This window comes from Diabrotica virgifera, chromosome 6, assembly GCF_917563875.1.
Source record: "Diabrotica virgifera virgifera chromosome 6, PGI_DIABVI_V3a".
Taxonomy (NCBI): Eukaryota; Metazoa; Arthropoda; class Insecta; order Coleoptera; family Chrysomelidae; genus Diabrotica; species Diabrotica virgifera.
Genome location: NC_065448.1, coordinates 240,522,764 through 240,545,874, shown reverse-complemented (window position 1 = coordinate 240,545,874; position 23,111 = coordinate 240,522,764). Strand labels below are relative to the sequence as shown.

Sequence of the window (23,111 nt, the reverse complement as noted above, 5' to 3'; positions counted from 1 at the left end):
AAAGTCTCTTAGAATAAACAAAAATTTCTTTTGAATGGTATATTTGAAATTAAAATTCATACTAAATTTTCTCTTTTTCACCCCTGTGACTTATTAAAATAATCATTATAGAAGTTCTCAGGGACTTCAGGCCCTCGATAATACTGTAATATTATATTCTGCGTTTAAATTTTTCAAAAATACTAATTAGTTTTCTCAGGATTCGAAAAAAATGAATACGATAATAGACACACGAAAACTTCCTTCCAGTACGGACTACTCTTGGAAACGAAATGAAATTATTCGGCACTTCGGCAGAGGTAACAGCATTGTTTAACAAAGAACGATAAGAAAAATCCGTTACATTTCAAATGGTCAAGCAAAACATTTATTGTTTCAACAACTTCGTTTATTGTCACCATGTACGCATTGATTGTGGTTATTAAACGCAGTAGTAGATTGAATAATACATTCGTTGTCACAACAATCAGTTTACATATATGGAATAATCAAATATTACTCTCTATTAACAACATTTGTACATTGTTTTAATTAAATCTGTACGTTGTCACGATAAACCAAGGTAATTACTGATCATCTACGAAATCAATAAAGTGCTTTGCTGCCAGAATTACCATTATTTATTAAATATACAAAACTAACGTATTCTCTGAATAAATTGAGTGTTATTGATAAATGTATTCTAATTATTTTCACAATTATTATTTAATCATTGTTACAACAACCAAATATGTATATTGATCAATGTCTAAAATATACCTTTTGTAAAGGATTTTAACTATATTTTTATTACTAATTTCTAAAAGTGATACTTTATGCTGATTATGAATTTTTCATTAGAGCAATTTTCCAGTGTAATATTTTACACTGCAAAATGAGCTCATAAATAACATTTTTTATCAGTTTCGCACCCTTAATTTTACGACACTCCTGTAAAATGTTTCCGTGACCGATGAAACTAGAGGGCGGCGTAGCTGTCAGACAACGCTGAAAATCATTTTGCTCTAAATGCTCTATTCGCTCTAAATGCTGTGCATTTTAACAGTGTTCGTTTCAAAGTGTGCGCGAAGAAGTCATCAAACATAAAGAGATTTTCTGATGCACTAAAAGTTTAGGTACTGATTTTTTAGAAAAGATGTATATTTAAGTATGAAGGTAAGCCACTAAACACCAAATTATTATTTTCCTTTTTTTTCTAAACTTCGTAATAACTTTTGTATTAAAGATTCATACAATATTTTTTTCTGAAATAAATTTTTGGATGGCATTTAAACATATTAGCCAGGGAGGTAGTGTCAAATTTGACCGGAGCATTTTAGCATGGCTCGTTTCTTATTATTTAGGTAGGTGTTCCAAAGCTTATTAACAAATGATGTGTCAGCTGGCCCAAAACCGGGGATTTTAGGCAAGAAAAGCTAAAATATGAAAGTTAATGGACCAACGCTACAGCTTAAATGTCAAATATTTATATACGTTACTCAGAACATTTAATGGACTTGCTTACTTGGCACCTTAGTCCAGAGAAATAAGGTTTTTCTCGTGACACATCCCCCTCCAGGCCGAAACCAAATTTTTTGAGTAGTATGGACATCTATATTATTAACCTATTTGTTTCCTGCAGCCGATTTTGATGATATACATAGTTATAAACAAATGAAGATCGAAAAACGGTAAATTATCGCTTTTTTCGTCTATTACCAAAAAGTTAAGCACTTTAAACAAATTTGAGAGTACGAAACTCATAAATCGTATAAAAAACTTCAATATGGCATTCGCTGAATATGTCCAACCTTATTGGTTGCTTAGAAAATTGCAAAATAAATCATAAATATTGAGTTTTTGTAAATATTCGTAACTTAGGTAAAAATTAACTTGGAATCTTCTTATTATGAGGAATGCCGAGACTTCTTGTACTTAAATTATATTTTAAATTTCAAAGCAATTGGTCAAATAGTTTAAAAGTTATTTAATTTATTTTTCCCAAATTCATTTTTTTTGCAACACTATAAGTCAGAAAATTATGAGGTTACAATAATACTTCGGACAGTTTATGAAAGAAGAACATTTATACTATTACCTTAATTAAAAATAAATGACAAAAAATAATTTTAAACAGTGTAAAATTATTTTGCAAAAACATGTCCATTTTTTGCTTACTTATAAACAATTGGAATAACTTTTTAACCGTTACCCGTAGAAAAATTATTTTTTCATATTTAGAAAGACTGAATTTTTATACACATTTAGAAAGAAAAACAACTGTTCTAGGACATTTAGGGACAAAGTTAGCCCCCCCCCATTTTTTTAATTCACATGTTTTTGCAAAATTATTTTGCAATATCTTTAATTATTTTTTGTCATTTTTTTTAAATTAAATTAATACTGTAAATTTTCTTCTTTCATAAACTATCCAAAATATTACTGTAACTTCATCATTTTCTGACTTACAGTGTCGCAAAAAAAATTAATTTTGGATAAACAAATTAAATAACTTTTAAACTATTTGACCAATTGCTTTGGAATTTAGGGTGCAATTTAAGCACCATAAGTCTCAGCATTCCATGTAATAAGAAGGTTCTAAGTTAATTTTTACATAAGTTATAAATATTTATAAAAACTCAAAATTTATGATTTATTTGGCAATTTTCTAAGTAACCAATAAGGATAGACATATTCAGCGAACGCCATATTGAAGTTTTTTATACGGTTTATGAGTTTATTACTCTCAAATTTGTTTAAAATGCCCAATTTTTTAGTAAGAGGCGAAAAAAGCGAAAATTTACCGTTTTTTGATCTTCATTTGTTTATAACTATGTATATCATCAAAATCGGCTGCAGGAAACATATAGGTTATTATTATAGATGACCATATTACTCGAAAAATTTGGTTTCAGCCTGGAGGGGGATGTGTCACCAACACGATATTTTTTTTCCTTATTTCTCTGAACTACCTACCTTTCACTCAGAAGATCGGGGTTCAAATCCTGGCGCGGAAAATTCTTTTTGTTTTTTAAATTGACATTTTATTTTGAAAAATATTTATTTTTATAATACCACGTTTTTATTATTTATACGAGACAATATAAAAAAAATCTGTATGTCTTTTATAGAATTATGCATAGAACTTATGAAATAGCATATATACATTTGATCATAAATATTATGATTGACCTTAATAAGCAAAATTGTTGTACATGAACCCCTGAAGCTTCTTGAGTTAGTACGACCAATCTAAGTGAAAAAGGGGGTTAGCCTCCCCACCCCACTCCCGACATTTTTTTATCTTTTTAGACAAACTGTTTTTTGCATAATTTTATGTGATGTAAAACCAAAAGATACATACAACCCTAATTTTTCACTTTTCTATCACCAACCCCCATTTTTTTAATAGCAATCTAATTATTTCCCTGTTCTCTATATTATAAAAATGAATTTTTGTCTGTATGTCCCTTATAGAATCGTAAACTATGCATTTAATCATATTATGATGACCTCAAGCAAAGTTTTTGTACTTACATGAACCCAGGAAGGAGTTAATACTTAATAATATATACTTAATAATTAATAGAGTTAAAAGAGTTAATACTTTTTTATTATTAACTAGCTGACCCGGCAAACTTCGTACCGCCTTAAAACTAAATAATGTTTGAATGTTTAATACCTAAAATTACCAGAAAGCCAAAAAATACTAAAAAATATTGCGTACCCATACTTTTTTCTACCAAATGCATAGTTTACGATTCTATAAGGGACATAGGTACAGACAAACATTCATTTTTATATATTATAGAGAATAGGGAAATATTTAGATTGCTATTAAAACATGGGGGTTGGTCATAAAAAAGTGAAAATTTAGGGTTGTATCTTTCGGTTCTACAACATATAAAATTAAGAAAAAACAGTTTGTCCAAAAAAATAACAAATAATATCTCCCTTTTCACTTAGATTGTTGGTCTTACCAACTCAGGAACCTTCAGGGGTTCATGTACAACAAATTTGCTTATTAAGATCAATCATAAGATTATGACCAAAAATGCATAGTTTGCGATTCTATAAAAGACATACAGATTTTTTTATATTGTCTCGTATAAATAATAAAAACGTGGTATTATAAAAATAAATATTTTTCAAAATAAAATGTCAATTTAAAAAACAAAAAGAATTTTCCGCGCCAGGATTTGAACCCCGATCTCCTGAGTGAAACGTAGGAGCCAAGTAAGCAAGTCCATTGAATGTTCTGAGTAACGTATATAAATATTTGACATTTAAGCTGTAGCGTTGGTCCATCAACTTTCATATTTTAGCTTTTCTTGTCTAAAATCCCCGGTTTTGGGCCAGCTGACACATCATTTGTTAATAAGCTTTGGAGCACCTACCTAAATAATAAGAAACCAGCCATGCTAAAATGCTCCGGTCAAATTTGACACTACCTCCCTGGCTATATTGATAGGAAAATCAAAACTATTTTTGGTTAGTTTATGTAATAGCCCTGTCGCCAGGGGGGGTACAACGGCCTCGTTAATTCAGATGGACTTACCCAAGTTTTTTTTATGTATTTTGACCCGTAGAACACGAATTTTTTGGGTAACAGTTGATCCGGATGTCGATAAGATTGTTATAGACCAAGAACTTGAGGAATCAAATAACAGCGATTTTTGGCAAAACAAAACAATATTTTGTATTTTTTGGGTCATTTTAAGCAAAAAATATTTCTACAAGTTTTTTAGTAGGATGCACAGTTTTCGAGATAAACGCGGTTGAACTTTCAAAAAATCGAAAAACTGCAATTTTTAAACCCGAATAACTTTTGATTAAAAAATAAAATAGCAATTCTGCTTAGCGCCTTTGAAAGTTCAAGTCAAATTATGTCGGTTTTGATTATTTGCATTGCTAAAAATTTATTGTGTTATTGTTAAACAAAGCTACAAACAACTAGTGCGTGAGTGATGTTTCTATGATTTCTCATTTAAAATCGAACGAGTAGGTAGAATAGGTACTAGTGCAATCAAGACTATTTCTACGTTACATGCGTTAAAACACATGTAAAAGCACGGGAAACCCTACGTGTTTATAGCTTTGTTAAACAATAAAAAAATAAATTTTTACCAATGGAAATAATCAAAACCGATATAATTTGACTTAAACTTTTAAATGCGGTAAGCAGACTTGCTATTTTATTTTTTAATCAAAAGTTATTCGGGTTCAAAAATTGCAATTTTTCGATTTTTTTAAAGTTCAACCGCGTTTATCTCGAAAACTGTGCATCCTACGAAAAAACTTGTAGAAATATTTTTTACTTAAAATGGCCCAAAAAATACAAAATAGTGTTTTGTTTTGCCAAAAATCGCTGTTATTTGATTCCTCAAGTTCTTGGTCTATAACAATCTTATCGACATCCGGATCAACTGTTACCCAAAAAATTCGTGTTCTACGGGTCAAAATACATAAAAAAAACTTGAGTAAGTCCATCTGAATTAACGAGGCCGTTGTACCCCACCTGGCGACAGGACTATAACATATGAGAGCCAATTTAATTTGATCGTGGGAATTTTCCGGATAATAATATGATTTTTATATATGAACATTACAGCCTCAGAGGCTCTTTTATCCGATAGTCTTGACTAGATTCTTCCACTGTTTCCGGTTCTTCATTTGTTCTCTCCACTCACTTGTACCCATTTCTTTTATGTAAGTCCGGACGTCATCAAACCACTTCTTGCGTAGTCTTCCTCTTTTTTTCTTCTCTTGTTTTCCTGCTTGCAAAATTCTTAAGACGTTCATTCTCATGGCATTCGTGAAACTTGTCTCAACCATCTAACGCTGTGCACCTTGATTTTCTGATATTTTAGATCTCTTATACATCTCCAGTAGCTCCTGGTTTGTTCTTCTGCGTCATTCCCCGTTAGCCTCCTTTATACCACCAAAAACTTTTCTCAAGATTTTCCTCTTCCAAATCTCTAGCTTTTTTTCATCTTTCTTATTCATTGTCTATTTTTCTCTTGCATACTATACCGTTGGTTTCACAATTGCTTCGTAAAGTTCGAATATAAAATCAAATTTCGATTTTGAGTTTTGGCAACAAATATGAGGCATTTGAAATGGTACCGACGACATTGATGAGCTACGCGACAATTAGACCGAAATCATTAGACCGAAAGCAGTAGACCGAACTTATTGGACCGAAACTACTTTACCGAAACCTCATTAGACCGAACAGCAGTAGCCTCAAATGGTACATAAATTTAAAAATATTGCAGTAAATTATGCTAAGATTTTGTATATCTGTCTTTTTGTTTATTGTATTTTTTTTTTGTATTATTTTATACATAGACTGTACAGTCTGATAAGAAATAATTTTCATCCGTTAAACAAATTAGTAAAGGTGGGTAAAGTGACGATAACGCCATTTTAACTGTTTATAATAACCATCCAATTAACATTTGGTTGTAATTACATTAGTCTTATCTCCTTTACTGCGACAAGTAAAAAGAACTGCTTTTCGGTCTTCTGCTGTTCGGTCTAGTGAGGTTTCGGTAAAGTGCTTTTCGGTCTAATGAGTTCGGCCTCTTTACAGTAAACCATTTGAAATATAATGCTTGATTTAAACTTTCACGCTGAAATAAAGTGCTTTAATTTTGCTCGAAATGCTCTATACGCTCTAAATGCTCTATTCGCTCTAAATGCTGTGCATTTTAACAGTTTTCGTTGTAAAGTGTGCGCGAAAAAATCATCAAATATAAAGAGATTTTAACATGCACTAAAAGATTACTGATTTTGTAGAAAAGATCTATATTTTAATATGAAGGTAAGCTACTAAACATCAAACCATTATTATTCTTTTTTTTTTAACTTCTCAATTTTTGTGTAGATTCGTAGAATATTTTTTAGTAAAATTTTTCAGCAATTTTTGGATAAAACTATGCAGATTAGCAAATATGTTTATGGTTACCTTTCTATTTTTTTTCCTTTGCCGTTCAAATAAAGTCATAAATATCAGATGCATCCTTTTTGTTCCTCTTTTGCTCCATTCCGCAACCTTGTTTTTCTATGTTTTTCTGCTCGACGTACGTGGCCGTACCATTTTAGTTCTCTGTCATCCATATAGTGCAGGGCATCTTTTTCCACTTTCATTCTTCTCCTTATCTCTTCATTTGGTATCCTTTTTTCTGGTTAGGCCACAGCGTCTTCTCCAGTAGGTATTACAGTTTGGTCGTCAGTGGGCTCCTTTGTTTTTTTGTTTATGATCCAAATTTCTGATGCATATGTGATGACACTTCGTAATATTGTTTGGTATATCATTTTTTTGTTATTGTTTCTTTGATGTTTTTATTCCACATTACACTATGGAGTTGTCTTATACAAAATTTTATTTGTAAAAATCTATTTTTGAACGATTTTCTTTAGTTCAATAGTTTGCGTCAAATCTTTAGACGTTAGTTTGACTGCCTTCTCTTCAATACAAATGAATGAAAATTTGCAGACAATAACATTCGCGGGAACAATACATGAATAGTCAATAAAATTTATTTTTTATGTTTATTAATTGTTTACATTAAAAAAACAATTGTAATGGAAAATGCCTAAATTCTCTTGTTTTTTACAATGTAGAAACTTGAAACTTTTACGGATTGTAGCTAATGATATGAACTATACATAATTTTACTTTCTACGTTAATTGTTTACGTTATGCTTCATAAATAAACAATAAAATTTAAAATTTTGATCGCTCATATTATATTTGTTTATATAAAAATCGACGCTTATTCGTGTCAAATTTTTCAAATCGTTTTTATCGTAGTCTTAGAAAAACCACCGGTAGAGAGGTTTTGTGCTACAATTAACGTTACAATTCGTTTTGGCATATTAATTAAATAAACGCTTTTCTTTAGTTTAATCGTTTGGGTCAAATATTTGGACATTAATTTGACTGCCTTTTCTTCAAGGGGGGGGGGTATGGTTTGAAATATTTAATTTTTTTTTATTATTTCAAATAAAAGTGCATACTTTCAAGAATACACTCTGAAAATTTCAAAATAATCTGAGTAAAATTACCAGAGATACAGGGTGTTGAATATCCCTACCTACGACTCGCTTTGCCGCGACTTCGCGCCAGCACGCTTGAGCGTAGTGAGAAACGTTAAACAACTGTTCGCCTTCTCTTTTGTAGATTATTCCTCGATTCAAAAAACATATTCCAATGTGCATCACTTTACGATTTGGCAGACAAATAAGAAGGTGAAGATGCAGTTGTCAAAACTTTAAAACGCATTTTTCTCAAAACTGCTTTTTCAAATGCGGTGGACATTGTAACTGAAAAACTACTAAGCCGATCTACCTGATATTTTTCACAGATTTTCTTTAGACAGTTCATAAGGTAACAACGTCGAGATATTTTTCTTTTTTTTGCTTATTTTTTGTTCAACAATAATAAATCTGTTGATTTTCACAAAATTTTTACCAAAAATTAAATTTTTTTGATTTCTGAGTGATACCAAAAATTCAAAAATCATTAAAAATAAAAAAACTCGACATTGTGACCTCGTGAAACTCATAAGCTAATTAAATCTTTTTGAATTTTTTGTTTCGTATGATCGAGTGTCGAGTTCTGATGTCCACCGCAAAATCCATTTTTTTGTGAGCTGCCTGTCAAAATTTGTCACCAATGGCTTATTTTTCAATATTTTGGATTGAATTTTTTTTAACGTATTCTTTGAATTATACTTAATATGTTTATTTAATTTAAAAATAAAATAATTCTACCATAGCTTCGAAAAAAATTCACAAAAATGTGCTTGATATGTTGATTTCAAACCATACCCCCTCTCAATGCAAATGACTAAAAATTTGCAGACATAATATGCATTCACGGGAACAATACACGAATAGTCAATAAAAAATTGTTCTCTAAATTCTCTTGTTTTTTACAATGAAGAAACTTGAAACTGTTACAGATTGTAGCTAATTATATGAACTATACATAATTTCACTTTTTACGTTAATTGTTTACGTTATGCTTCATAAATAAACAATAAAGTTTTAAATTTTTTGCCTATTCCGACTACTTTTCATGTATGTACATAATATGTTTTATACATATTTTAATAAACATGACGATATATTTTAATGTTTGAAAAAGGTAAGACTAAAATGTAAAATAAAAAAAAAATGTAATAAAAAATTTTAAGAAACGCTTTTCTTTAGCTACGAGTGACTAAAATTAAAAATATAAAAAAATAAAAAAAATAAAAAAATTAAAAAATATTACACATTCGTTAAAGAAAAGCGTGGGGCGAAAACCGTTTATTCGATGAAGACGCGCCACGCTTTTCTTTGACGAATGTGTTAGATTTTTAAAATTTTTTTTATTTTTTGCTTTTTAGTTGATTTTTTTATAATATTTTTAATTTTAGTCACTCATGACCAAAGAAAAGCGCTTCTTAAATTTTTTTTTCATATTTTGTTATTTATTTCTTATTCTATTGTTGCGTTTTTCGATATTACCAAACCTAAATATTTAAAGCTCTTCATTCCTTTTATTTCTACGTGTTCATCTATTCCAAATTTTTTACATCTGCTTTCGATATTGTTAAGTATTGAGTTTTCTTCATATTTATTTCCAGGCCCATCTTTGTGTATTCCTCTTTTAGCTTTCTTACCATGTAACCGATATCTTCTTCATCTTCCTGTTCGTCTGCGAAACACAATGTGTAGAGATAATTCCTTCTTATCGGTATTCCCATAACAATACGTTTTTTATATACGTTTTGAAAAAATTGAACCACCCCTATATAGCTGAAACCACCCCAAAACCGGTCAAATAATAGAAAATTCGTGAAATGTACTTAGTTTACTAAGAAAAAATAAGTGTATAGATATGTATATTATGGTATACCGCAAAGTTACTACATGGTAGGGGAGCCCAAGCGGGGATTTTTGCAGTTACTCGAGCGCGTCAGATTATCATATGGAGAGAAACCTGGTATCCTGCAGATGTACCTCTACCATATATTGGCTCTTAACACAGGGGAGTTCGTTAAGGGGGGCCCGAAAAAAAAAACTATCCTTAAAAAAGCTCGAAATTGTCAGATTAAGATAAGGTAAGTTAAGTACATGCAAAAGAGTGTATATTTCAAAAATCTGACGATTTGAGCCGGGCGTAAGGAAATGGGTGAGTCCCAAAGTTTCACAAGAAAAAAGCGAATATTTCGCGAAATGAATGCCAGATCGAAAAACTAAAAAATATGCGCTCAATATTTTTTAAAAATCTATCGAATGATACCAAACACGACTTCCCACGGAGAGGGGTGGGGGGTAAATTTAATATTTTAAATGCGAATCCCGCGATATTTCGCGAAATAAACATCAGATCGAAAAACTGTAAAATACACTTATTTAATATTTTTAAAAAATCTATCGAATGGCACCAAATACGACCCCCTATGGAGGTGGGGTGGGGGGTTACTTTAAAATCTTAAATAGGAGTCCCTATTTTTGATTGCAGATTTGGATTTCTTACGAAAAAATAAGTAACTTTTATTGAAAACATTTTTTCGAATGATGCATAGATGGAGTTATAATCGGAAAAAACGATTGTTGGAAATGGAAAATTAAATTAAAAAATGGCAAGCGCCCACTAAAATGGAAAATGTTACTTAACTTTTTTTGGTTTTAGGAGCTACTCTTCACAACCCACTAGGGGTCCAAAGCGCTCGAGTGACTGCACATTTAGCATACTTTGCTCCCCTACCAACACGCGTCTCGATTTTTCAAATGACGCCAAATAGTATTTTTCATATGTTCAGAAAAACAAATAAAAAGTCATCCTCCATTCATATGCAGTTGAGTTTACGTGCTAAAAACATGAGAAAAGTATCAACAGGGTTTGTCGTATTTTAAGCATGTTTTGGTGTAAAAATGTCTAAAAAACCTGATCCGTATATTAGTAACAAATCAATAATTTAATTATACAAAAACGTTATTTATTGATAATATACAGTTGAATTATGTGTTAAGAGCACCAGAAAATACAAAACAAGGATTTTTTTTTCGAATTTTGAAGCTGTTCCGGATATAAAATGACAAATCTAACCCCACCATTCAAAACAAAGAAAAAAAATACTTATTTTGATCCAAAAAAATCTGAGTGTTGGTGGACGTGAAAATGTATGTTTATGAATGAGCTAAAAATTTGACTGAGGGATTTTTATAATATTTATATATGTACAGTGGAACCCCGGTAAGTAGGCCTTCGATAACCCGGATGTCCGGCTAACCCCGACCGATTTTCATCAGACAAAACAAACATTTTTTCAGTTTGACTTTTTAGCAAGAAATAAACAATACTGTATACAACTATACGTAATTTAGATGTACTGTGCATATGTATTTCATGTTTTTGCAATTATAATGTGTATTTGTTGGTTATTTATATGTGTTTTATTAATTTTTACCATATTCTCCGGCTAATACGGATTTTCGATAACCCGGATCGGCCGCGATCCCGATTAACCCGACCTATCGAGGTTCCACTGTATGTAATTTCTAGTGCCAATCAGAAATAAAAAATCTGTGGCTAACGGACTCGCATCCAAGCCATTTTTTCACACACACAAATCAGAAATAACATTCCAGCCGAGTGCAGATTTTACCATCTTATCTCGTAAGAGCTTTTAATAGTTATTTATGATATAAGTGTTAAAAGTTTAAGGCACGCATATGTGGTGCTTCGTTCATTCTGCAAATCACATGAGTGCCTTAAAAATGTACTTTTTAACACGTATATCATACAATATTTTTTCTGCAGACGTCTTATATATCAGCAATTATAATTTATTTATTCTCAATTATTACAGGACAGTATCTACAAAAACTTTTACTTGAACACTGACATTCCATTTTTATATTTTTCTTGACATTACATCAAAACTGCCTATACTGTCAATACGTCAATCATAACAACTATAGAATAACATCTTACTTTTATTGTTGTATATTCTAACAAATTTTAATAGTATTTTCTACAAACGTGTTAAAAATGCAATAATACAGTTTAAATTAAATTTTAAAAAACCTTTTAAACCACCTTTTTCAAATTGCGCTAGTTGTACTATTAATATTAATGTTAAGTAATGAAATATAAATATGTTGACGTTTCACAATTTGTCAATTCACTTTTAACTGCAGTGTCTTAAAATTTTTAAAGCCCTAGTGCTTTAAAGTAGCATTTTTAACGCTCCTATGGAGTGCTAAAAATTGCATTTTAACACGGTTGTAGAAAAAGAATATTATAAACAGTTTCAGTATATTATAGAGCTATGAACATTTAATTGAGATGATTTTATCAAGAATTTAAAATAATTACGACACCGTTTTTCTAAACATAAAACACTAAAATACTTGCATATAATTTAAATAGCTGAACAGGCATTATACTGTATACAATAAACACGCAACATAAATATAAAAATATGAGTAATATTTACCAGAATACTTCGATTATTATATATCCTATGAAAACAGTTAAAGGCACTAACTTTATATATATTTTATTCTTCTTTAGGTGCCATCTTCGCTTTGGAGGTTGGAAAACATCATAGTTATTCTAATTTTTGGGGCAGTAGCTCTAAATATTTGTTTTGAGCTGCATCCAAACCATCCTCTCAGGTTCTTCAGCCATGAAATTCGTCTTTTCTGATGCTTCTTCTGCCAACTATCTTTCCTTGCATTATGAGTCGCAGGATGCCATACTTCTCGCCCCGCATCACATGTCCGAGATACTGTAGTTTTCTTTCTTTAATTGTAAGTTCAACTTCCTTCTCTTTACCTATTCTTCTCAGTACTTCGTTGTTCGTAACTCTATCTACCCAGGAATCCCTCATAATTCTCCTATAGGTCCACATTTCAAAAGGCGTTAAGTCGTCTCATTGTCTTTTGTCTTTACATTTAATATCCATATTTTCTAACTATAAACAATTATTTTTTAATGCATTCCAATGAATGGAGGTTTGCGATAATTTTGACAAAAGGATTTTTTTAACCTTTGCTTAGTTTTGATCTATATCACTACGGTATACAAAAATCCCAAACCAAGATATTTGATCGTTTAATACTTTCAGTTATATTAATCTGTAAAAGGGATTTTGTCGGCCCCCATTTTGTCCAAGAATCTAGACCAGCGTTTTCCAATCTTTTTTGTTTTATGTCGCCTCAATATTTGAAGAGCAAAATGTTCAACCAGTGCATACTTTCTATCATGATAGATGGATGTCAAATGTGGATCCTAACCAAGGCAGATATGAATAAACTACTAGTCACAATAGAAACAGCAATGCAAAGACCAATATTAGGTACACGATTGCCAGTTAAAAAAAGCAACGACTGGCGGCAGGCAACGAAGCATTAAACCTAGGCAATTTGTGCAGTAAGATGAATCGTCATGCAACTTTTTGCATTCGATTCAAGAAAGCGTCAGGCAATTTTGTGAACTAAATTGATCTCCGGCAAACATTTTTGTGCATAAGAAAATGCATTTTCAAAGTGCATCTCGAAGAAATGGAAAATGAAAAATTTAGAACTCAGGAAATATTGACGGAAATGAGTTCAATTTTTATACTTGGGGTTTTGGAGGTCACTGAACAAGAATTTCATGACGACGATGGTCACCGAGGTACCTGGTGCCCAGGGTAGAACACGATCGAATAATTCGCTGAACGATCGAATAATCCACGAAATGAAGATTAGATCGAAAAACTGAAAAATACGTGTTCAATATTTTTCAAAAATCCATCGAATGACACTAAACACGACCCCTCACTCCACCCCCTGGAGGCGGGGTGGGGTAAATTTAAAATCTTAAATGGAAACCCAAATTTGTTATTGCAGATTTGAATTGCTTACTAAAAATAAGCAACTTTTATTTGAGACATTTTTTTCGAAATGTGGATAGATGAGGCTATAATCGGAAAAAACGATTTATCGTGATACCGTAAGTAAATTAGAGAAACAGTCCCGAGAAATACACTTCCAAATAAAAACCAAAAAATACGTGTTTAATATTTTTCAAGAGCCTATCGAGTAACTTCATAGTACGTTCTTTACCGGTAAAATATTGCAAAACCTCTAAATTTTAAAGAACCGCTTGGATTGACATGAAATTTAGCATACACACACATAGCTAACAAGTCAAAGAGAAAAAGTTATATTGTGCCAATATGTGCTTTTGCCCCGGGGGTGATTTTCACCCCCTCTTGGGTGTGAAAAAATATTCGTCCAAAGTAAGTCCGGAAATGGATAAACTGACTAATTTTAAGTAACTTTTGTTCTATAGAGTTTTTTTACTGAGTCAATACTTTTCAAGTTATTTTCCAGTGAATATGTTCATTTTTTCAACAAAATAACCACGCATTTAGACGGTTTTTCGCAAATAACTCAAATAGTAAGTATTTTGTCGAAAAAACATTCTGAACAAAAATATAGCCTGTAAAAAATAAAAAATAAATGGTGTATATATCACGTCTTTATACCTAGTAGAAGCAGAGTTATAGCTAATTAAAAATAGGTTCATATTCGTCAAATTCCAAATGGAATACTTTAACGTGAAATAACCAAAAATGAAGCACATTTCGGGGAAAACTCATTACAACTTATTTAAAGTGTTTAAAAAAGCTTCATTCTTAATTTTTTGGATATTTTATTTCGAAATATTCTATTTTAAATTTTGTGAATATGAATATTTTTTTCATTGGCTATAACTCTGGTTCTACGAGATGCAGAGACCTAACGCATACACCATTTTTTTTTACTTTTTTACAGGCTATATTTTTGTTTAGAACGTTTTTTTCGGCAAAATACTTATTTTTTGAGTTATTTGCGAAAAACCGTCTAAAAATATAGTTATTTTGTTGAAAAATGAACATATTCACTCGCAAATAACTCAAAAAGTGTTGACTTGGCGAAAAGGCTGTATAGAACAAAAGTTACTTAAAATTAGTCAGTTTATCCATTTCCGGACTTATTGTGGACATATCTTTTTTCACCCCCAATAGGGGGTGAAAGTCACCCCCAGGGCAGAAGCACACACCGGAACAATATTACTTTTTTTCTTTGATATGTAAGCTATGCGTATGCCAAATTTCATGTGAATCCAAGTGGTTCTTTAAAATTTAGAGCAAAAACCGTGAAAGAATGTACTATCAAACATGACCCTCCACTCCACCCCCTGAAAATGGGGTGGGGGTAAGTTTAAGATCTTAAATAAGAGCCCCCTTTTTTATTCCAGATTTGGATTTTTTACTTAAAAATAGGTAACTTTTATTCGAGACATTTTTTCAAATTATGGATAGACGGTGCTATAATCGGAAAAACACTATTTATTAGCGCCATCTATCAACAATTCTAAAAATGTTTTGAATAAATGTTACTTATTTTTTCATGAGGAATCAAACCTGCAATTAAACATGGGGATTCCTATTTGATTTTAAAGTTACCCCCACCCAACCTCCAGGGAGTGGAGTAGAGGGTCGTGTTTGATGTTATTCGATAGGCTCTTAAAAAATATTAAACACGTATTTTTTGGTTTTTTATTAGGAAGTGTATTTCTCGGAATATTAGACTGTTTCTATAATTTACCTATGGTATCACGATAATAAATGCTTTTTTCCGATTATAGCGCCATCTATCCACAATTCGAAAAAATATTTCGAATAAAAGTTACTTATTTTTACGTAAACAATACAAACTGCAATAATAAATGGGGGTTTCCATTTTTTAAGATTTTAAAGTTGCCCCCACCCTATCTCCAGGGGTTGGAGTGGGGGGTCGTGTTTAGTGTCATTATCAATCTTCAATTCGCAAATTATTCTATCGTTCCGCGAATTATTCGATCGTCCCAGGCGACGAGTTCCACCCTGGGCACCAGGTTCCTCGGAGACCGTCGTCGTCATGAAATTCGTGTTCAGTGACCTCCAAAACCCCCAGGTATAAAAATTGAACTCATTTCTGTCAATATTTCCTGAGTTCTAAATTTTTCATTTTCCATCTCTTCGAGATGCACTTTGAAAATGCATTTACTTATGCAAAAGAATTTTTGCCGGAGATCAATTTAGTTTACAAAATTGCCTGACACTCTCTCGAATCAAATGCAAAAAGTTGCATGACGATTCATCTGACTGAACAAAATTCCTAGGTATTGGGCTTTTTAGTGCTTCGTTGCTTCATCTAAAAGTCGAGGACATAACAACAAGAACTTAAATGGAGCTTCGTAAGCCACACTGCTAGATAAAAAGACCAACGTTGGAATGCAGCAATTCAACATTGGAGAACGTACTAAAGTAAACGACCAAGAGGAAGAGCACAGATGAAATGGGTTGATGATATTAAAAGAGTAGCCGGAAAAAATTGGAAATATGTTGCTCAAGATAGAGACCGATTGAGGGTGTATGGAGAGGGTTATGTCCAAACATGGATGATAGAAGGCTATGAAGAAGAAGATAGTGGAATATTTCTATATAGGAAAGGTGTTTACAATATTAAACTTTCATTACATAACACAGTCATTATCAAATAATAATTTAATAAGCACCTTCTAATAACTATACTCAAATTAAGGTTTCACTAACAATGGCGCATCGAATAGATTTTGCAGATAGTTTAGATAAAAATATTCCAATAATTTGTCCTAGACATGAAAAATATATTAAAGACAATTACTAAATTATTTGTCTTGCTAACGACCACTTAAAGCGAACCCCATAATTTACAAAATTATGCAAAATTATCCAAACGCTAGTACAAAAAATTGTTTTCAATACAAAAATAATATTTGATTAGTGTTTGTAAAAATTGTGTCCTGTCAATAGTTAAAAGTGCATTGAGTTTCATTAATAGTGGGTATTACAATGAAAAATATATCCTTTATGCGCTCTTTCAAAGGTATTTATAAAAATATCCAATATCTAGGTACTATATTTTACACATATCTTAAATAAAAAATGCAGATAATTTCAAAAGTTAGGCATCACCCAAAATGTTTGCTAATATTAACCATTTGCAGAAACTACTATTATAGACCATTTATAAAAAAATATAACGTTGAGAGATTTTTTTTGGTTTAAAAGACGTTTTCCTCTAGGCGCATTGGGTTTCCAATTATGTTGTTTTTCTCCTGTTTTTTAAAGCGTACCTGAAATTAAGGTTTCCGCAGAATTACTTATTCTTGTTTGAACATGACATTGTGTTGTGGTAGGTTGCTCCATCCTTTAAGAGCAGCTTGCACTAGCCGTGCGGTGTTGTGTGGATATAAATTGGAGTTTTTTTACGGATCACAATTCCTCTCCAGAACATTACACTTCCCCTTGTATATTTGTGAACAGAAATGACTATTTTCGTTCTTGCTTGTCTTCCTCGACCTCTAAGTACACGATTGCATGAGTCATCTGATTTTACACAAATCCTGACTTTTTTGAAAATAGCACATTTTGTCAATTCGCAATGTTCCAGTTTTGGTGGTGAAGACACCAATTTAGGCGATCAATATTGTGCTGCCTGGATAACTCGGGAACCCATAACTATCTCCTGCTGTATAATTCTGGGTACGAACTCTTCTTCTTATCGATTCAACTTACTTACTTACTTTCCGTGTCCGGAACACCAACAACTTTAAATTCTGTATTTCCAATGGTTGGCCACATAGATGGCCCTGTCATTTGCTATAATTAAGTCTTATTCTGTGCAGGTTTTTCTCATCTCTGTGCATGATAGTAGATGCGGGCTGGTCTGAACCGCGCCACAGTCGCAGGTATCGTCCTCCTGGTATCCCCATTTTTTTCAGGTTACTAGCACAACGTGAAACGCCGGTTCTTAGTCTGTTTAGCGCTTTCCAAGTCGGATACGGTAAATTGTGTCCAGCAGCCATTTCCTCCGAGGGAGGAAAATGTGTCGCGGTAGTTGACGCTTGCCATAGGTGTATTCGGCGCGTCTCTGGCGCTTCGGGGATGGATCTTGATGTTTTCAGGAAGCTTTTCCGAGATCTTACTCTGCTTGGCTGAGTTTGGTGGTCATATAAGGGTGTCTTCGGTCCGTCTCCTGCTTTTTCCGTTCTACCTCTGACGTGACCTTCCTCCTGATTGGTGGTGGAGCAATTCCAGCAATGGGGTATACCTCTTCGATAGGTGTCGGTTTCAGGCAACCCGATTAGAGCCACGTCGACGTTCTTTGCGTGAGCAGAGTTTGCCCATACTGGTGCTCCAAACTCCGCGGCCGAAAAACATAATGCCAAGGCAGAAGTGCGGAGAGTGTGTGGTTGTGCTCCCCATTTTGTATTAGTTAGCTTGCGGATGATATTATTTCTGGCACTTACTTTCTTCTTGACATCTTGACAGTGGTATCGGTAAGACAGAGTTCTATCCAGACGGACGCCAAGGTATTTTGGCGTCTTGTTGTGTTCCAGCATCTGACCACGCCATTCCACCTCCAGCGACCTTCGGGCATGCTTGTTTCTCAGGTGGAAAGCACATACCTGGGTTTTTGTGGGATTGGGTTTCAGATGGTTTTTATCATAGTATAGAGCTAAGTCTCCCAGGGCATCTGTCAGTTTCACTTCGACATCATTGAAGGTTCTTCCCTGAGCTGCCACCGCTGTATCATCAGCGTAAATAAATATCCTTGTTTGTTGGTGTATGGGTTGGTCGTTGGTGTATATGTTGTATAGAATCGGCGCGAGGACACTTCTCTGTGGTAGCCCATTTTTTTGGTCCCTCCACCGACTGTTCTTGGACTGGAGCGTTACGTAGAAGCGTCTATTCTGGAGGAGACATTTCACTAACCTGGTTAGTCGGAAATCCTTTGTAGTTTCGTAGAGTTTTGCGAGTAGCCGTTGATGGTTAACTGTATCATAGGCGGCAGTTAGGTCTATAAACGCTACTCCTGTTATTTCCTTCCGTTCAAAACCATCTTCAATATGTTGGGTGAGATTAAGAATTTGACTGCAGCAGCACTTTCCGGGCCTGAATCCTGCTTGTTCTGGAATAATTTTAGTCTCCATATATTCTGCGATCCGGTTCAGTATCATTCTTTCAAAGGCCTTGAAAAGGTGGCACAAGAGAGATACAGGTCTAAAACTCTTTGTATCCGCCGGATCCTTCCCTGGTTTTAAGAGGGCTACCACTCTAGCTTTTCTCCAGATTTTGGGGATTTGTAATGTACGGATGCAGCAATTCATCATTTTTACGAGCCACTCTACGGTTTTTAGTCCAAAGTTCTTTATTTGCTATGTTCGTATGTCGTCCAGGCCAGCCGCTTTATTATCTTTCATTTGATGGATCGCGCCTCTCATCTCCTCTAGACAAAAAGAGGTACCTAGAACATCTCTTTCTTCGTCGATATTCCGTTGAGCTCTCACCTTGTTCTTTCTTGATGTCGTCTTACCGTTCATTAGAAGATGATGGGCTATCTGATCGGGTGTGACTTCTGTCATGTTGACTGCCGGAGCAGCGGGATCGTTGCCAAGATTCCGAATCAGCTTCCAGGCACGTCTGCTGTTTTGTTTCATGTCCAGACTCGTGACCAGCTTGCACCACCTTTCCGTTCTGTTGGCGGATATCGCATGTAACATTTCCTCCCCAGCCTGTATTGTCGCTTCCGAGAAAGGGTCTTCTTCATATAGCTGTTCGTATCTTTTAAGTAGGGGTTTAGATTCTTCATTGAGCCCCGCTATGTACTCAGTTCGACAACCTCTAGGGATAAATTTCCGTGATACTTGCTTTACGATTTCTACAAATTTATCGTATGATCGATTCAACTGAAACTGTTATATCTGTAGTCTGTAGTTTCCAAAAGCTGCCTTTGGAGCTGCAGGTGAGAAATGGTTGGGTGTCTTCCAGCTGATTGGACAATTAAACGATCTTGGAGATCCATTATTTCTTTTGGCGACTTTCTCTTGCTTTATTTTTGAGCTTTCCTAGTTCCTGTTACCTGGCATAGGTTTTGGACAGAACGCCCTGTGTTACGCCTATCTCTGCAACTATGTCCCTCTGAGAACATTACTTTCTCCACAAGACCAATAATTTTTCCTCATTGTAAGTTCTATAACCCCACATCAGGCATAGTTTCGTTTTTTGACGCAAAAGTTAGTTATTTTCGTTCAATTTGCAACTCAAGCAAATAACCTATACCGGACCGAGCTGTACTATCCGATCATCTTATATATTTGTTTATTTTCTTTAAAAGCTTTATTCTTCGCAACAATAACAAGTTTTTTCAAAAGAAATAAATATTACTTTGAAATACATGGTGATTCCATATAAGTTTGGGTGTGTGTAGTTTGTTGCGCTACTAATGGATGAAAGACGCAAATTGAAGAATAATTCAGAAAAATACAGAGAGGTTGATAAGAACATAAAGCAAATAATAAAGAAGGCCAAAGAATCATGGATTACAGAACAATGTGTAGAAATGGAAGACTATGAAAAAAAGTATGACACATTCAATATACATAAAAAAGTAACAGAACTTACAGGAACCCAAAGAAGACATCAAATAAGTTTGCTTAAAGACAAAGACGGAAATATTATTGTAGACTTAACAGAAAAAATTAATAGATGGAGTGAATACATAAGAGAATTGTTTGAGGACAACAGAAATAACATTGACAAGGTAAATGGTGAAACGGGACCTGAAATCCTAAAATGTGAAGTAGAAATGGCACTTAGAAATTCCAAAACTGGAAAGGCAAATGGACCCGATGAGGTTCCTACTGAATTACTAAAGCTCTTGAATGATGAATCAATAGGTATAATATTGCACTTATTTAACACAGTATACAATACTGGTATTATGCCTCAAGAGTGGCTGCTGTCTACATTCGTTACACTGCCAAAGAAATCCAATGCAAAATAATGTTCAGAACATCGAACAATATCTTTAATGAGCCACCTACTAAAGATATTTCTAAAAATCATCCACAACCGAGTTTATCAAAAGTTGGAGTCAGATATTAGTAATACACAGATGGGGTTCAGAAAAGGACTAGGTACTCGAGAAGCTCTCTTCGGTTTGAATGTTCTTACACAAAGATGCCTAGACGTTAATCAAGAAGTACATGCATGTTTTATCGATTTTGAAAAAGCGTTTGACAGAGTACGCCACGATAGGCTAAGAGACATTCTTGAAAGAAAAGACATAGATAATAAAGATCTGCGAATAATTCTCAACTTATATTGGAATCAGAAAGCTAATATCAAAATAGAAAACGAGATATCAAAAGCAATAGAAATACGTAGAGGAGTAAGACAGGGATGCATTTTGTCACCACTGCTATTTAATGTATATAGTGAAAGCATCTGTCAGGAAGCCCTTTTGCAAGCAAATGAAGGAATCGTAATCAATGGAGAGGTTGTAAATAATATTCGATACGCAGACGACACTGTACTAGTTGCAAGAACAGTAGAAGAATTACAACGATTACTTACAAACATAAATATTGCTTGCAACAATTATGGCATAAACATTAATATCAAAAAAACCAAGTATATGGTCTTCAGTAAAATCATGACACAACCAGCACATATTAGTATAAACGGCATTCAAATTGAAAAAGTATCAAGTTATAAATACTTGGGAACTTTAATAAACGAAACTGGAGACCAAAACAATGAAATAAAAAGACGTATCGAAATTGCCAGGGCCACCTTCATAAAGATGAGAAAATTCTTCTGCAACAGAGATATAAGCATCCCTCTACCATTAAGAATGCTAAGTGGCTACGTATTTAACACGCTATTTATTATACGGTGTAGAGGCCTGGACTCTCAAACAGAACAACATAAAAAATATTGAAAGTTTCGAGATGTGGTGCTACCGTCGAATGCTGAAGATAAGTTGGGTTGAAAGAATCACAAATCCTGAAGTAATACGAAGGATAGGAAGAGACCCAGAAATTTTATTAACGATAAAACGAAGACAACTCGAGTATTTGGGTCACCTGATGAGAGGTCATAAATACGCATTACTTCAAAATATAATGCAAGGAAAAATAGAAGGAAAACGGAATCCAGGCCGTAGAAGAATGTCGTGGATGCGGAATTTGAGAGAGTGGTTTGGCTGCACCACTAATGAACTTTTTAGGTCAGCTGTAAACAAAGTCAGGGTAGCCTTGATGATTTCCAATCTCCGATAGGAGTGGCACAAGAAGAAGAAGAAGTTTGTTGCCGATTTCGAGAGAGAAAGTTTATAAAAATGAATTTGTATGATATAAACTACAGAAATGTAAAACGATTAGTATTATCTATCATTAAGCCATGCTTTATGGAAAATCATTTAAAAAGGGGGATATTCACTTGTTCCAGATTTGTAGAGTATCAAAAAAATTAACCCTTTCTTCATATGGACCGCTAGGTGACTTGGGGGCCTAAACTATGTTCCAAAAATTTACTCTTGCATCTGAAAATCGCGAACTAGACATATTCGGAGGGTTTAACGACTTGAGTTTTGGCTTTTTGCGGAACGCCTATATACACGAAACATTTACTACAGCACAAAAGATAGAAATCGACTCTATGGAGTCGTGTTTTCATTCATGGATATCAGAGTAGATGACACTTTTGTAGCTATTCACTTGAAGCGTGAAGTTTCAAGATACATTCGTTTATAGACCAGGGCGCCCCTGTAAAAATATTAGTACATTTGGATGTTGAGAGGTGACTCATATTTTTTGCACCAATTGCTTGAAAATAACTAATATAACAAGGTCCAGAACATTGTTTAAATAATTAAAATATCAAAAAATTAAGGAAAAATTCGATTTTTTTCTTGGTTTTTTGATTATAACTATAAAAGTATTCATTTCCGAGAAAAGTTGTACTGATATAAAAGTTGCATAATTAAATTTCCTACAATATAGGATTGGCTAAAAATTTTAATAATTGTCACCCTTGTTGCAAAATAGCAATAATTTCGAAAAAAACATAAAAAACAAGTATGTATTCGCATTTTACGTTTTTCAACCATTTATGCTAAACTTCGCACCTTTATAGTTTACCCAGAAAAACTTTATAATACAGTAACACAATACAGTGAATTTCATTAAGATTGGTTCAATTGATTTTGCAAAATAAATT

General features: G+C 33.3%; 1 protein-coding gene across 2 annotated transcripts in view; it reads left to right on the top strand.

Moving 5' to 3' along the window:
• The first annotated feature begins 1,022 nt into the window (after nt 1–1,022).
• Nucleotides 1,023–23,111, top strand: part of LOC126887420 (aquaporin-like) — a 77,171-nt gene continuing 55,082 nt past the window's right edge. The window contains exon 1 of one of the 2 annotated variants that reach the window (XM_050654934.1): nt 1,023–1,155. The gene's annotated coding sequence lies outside the window, so the exon portion shown is untranslated. Of the gene's footprint in view, nt 1,156–16,832; nt 16,930–23,111 lie in introns of those variants that run through there. The other variant, XM_050654933.1, reaches the window with a different exon arrangement.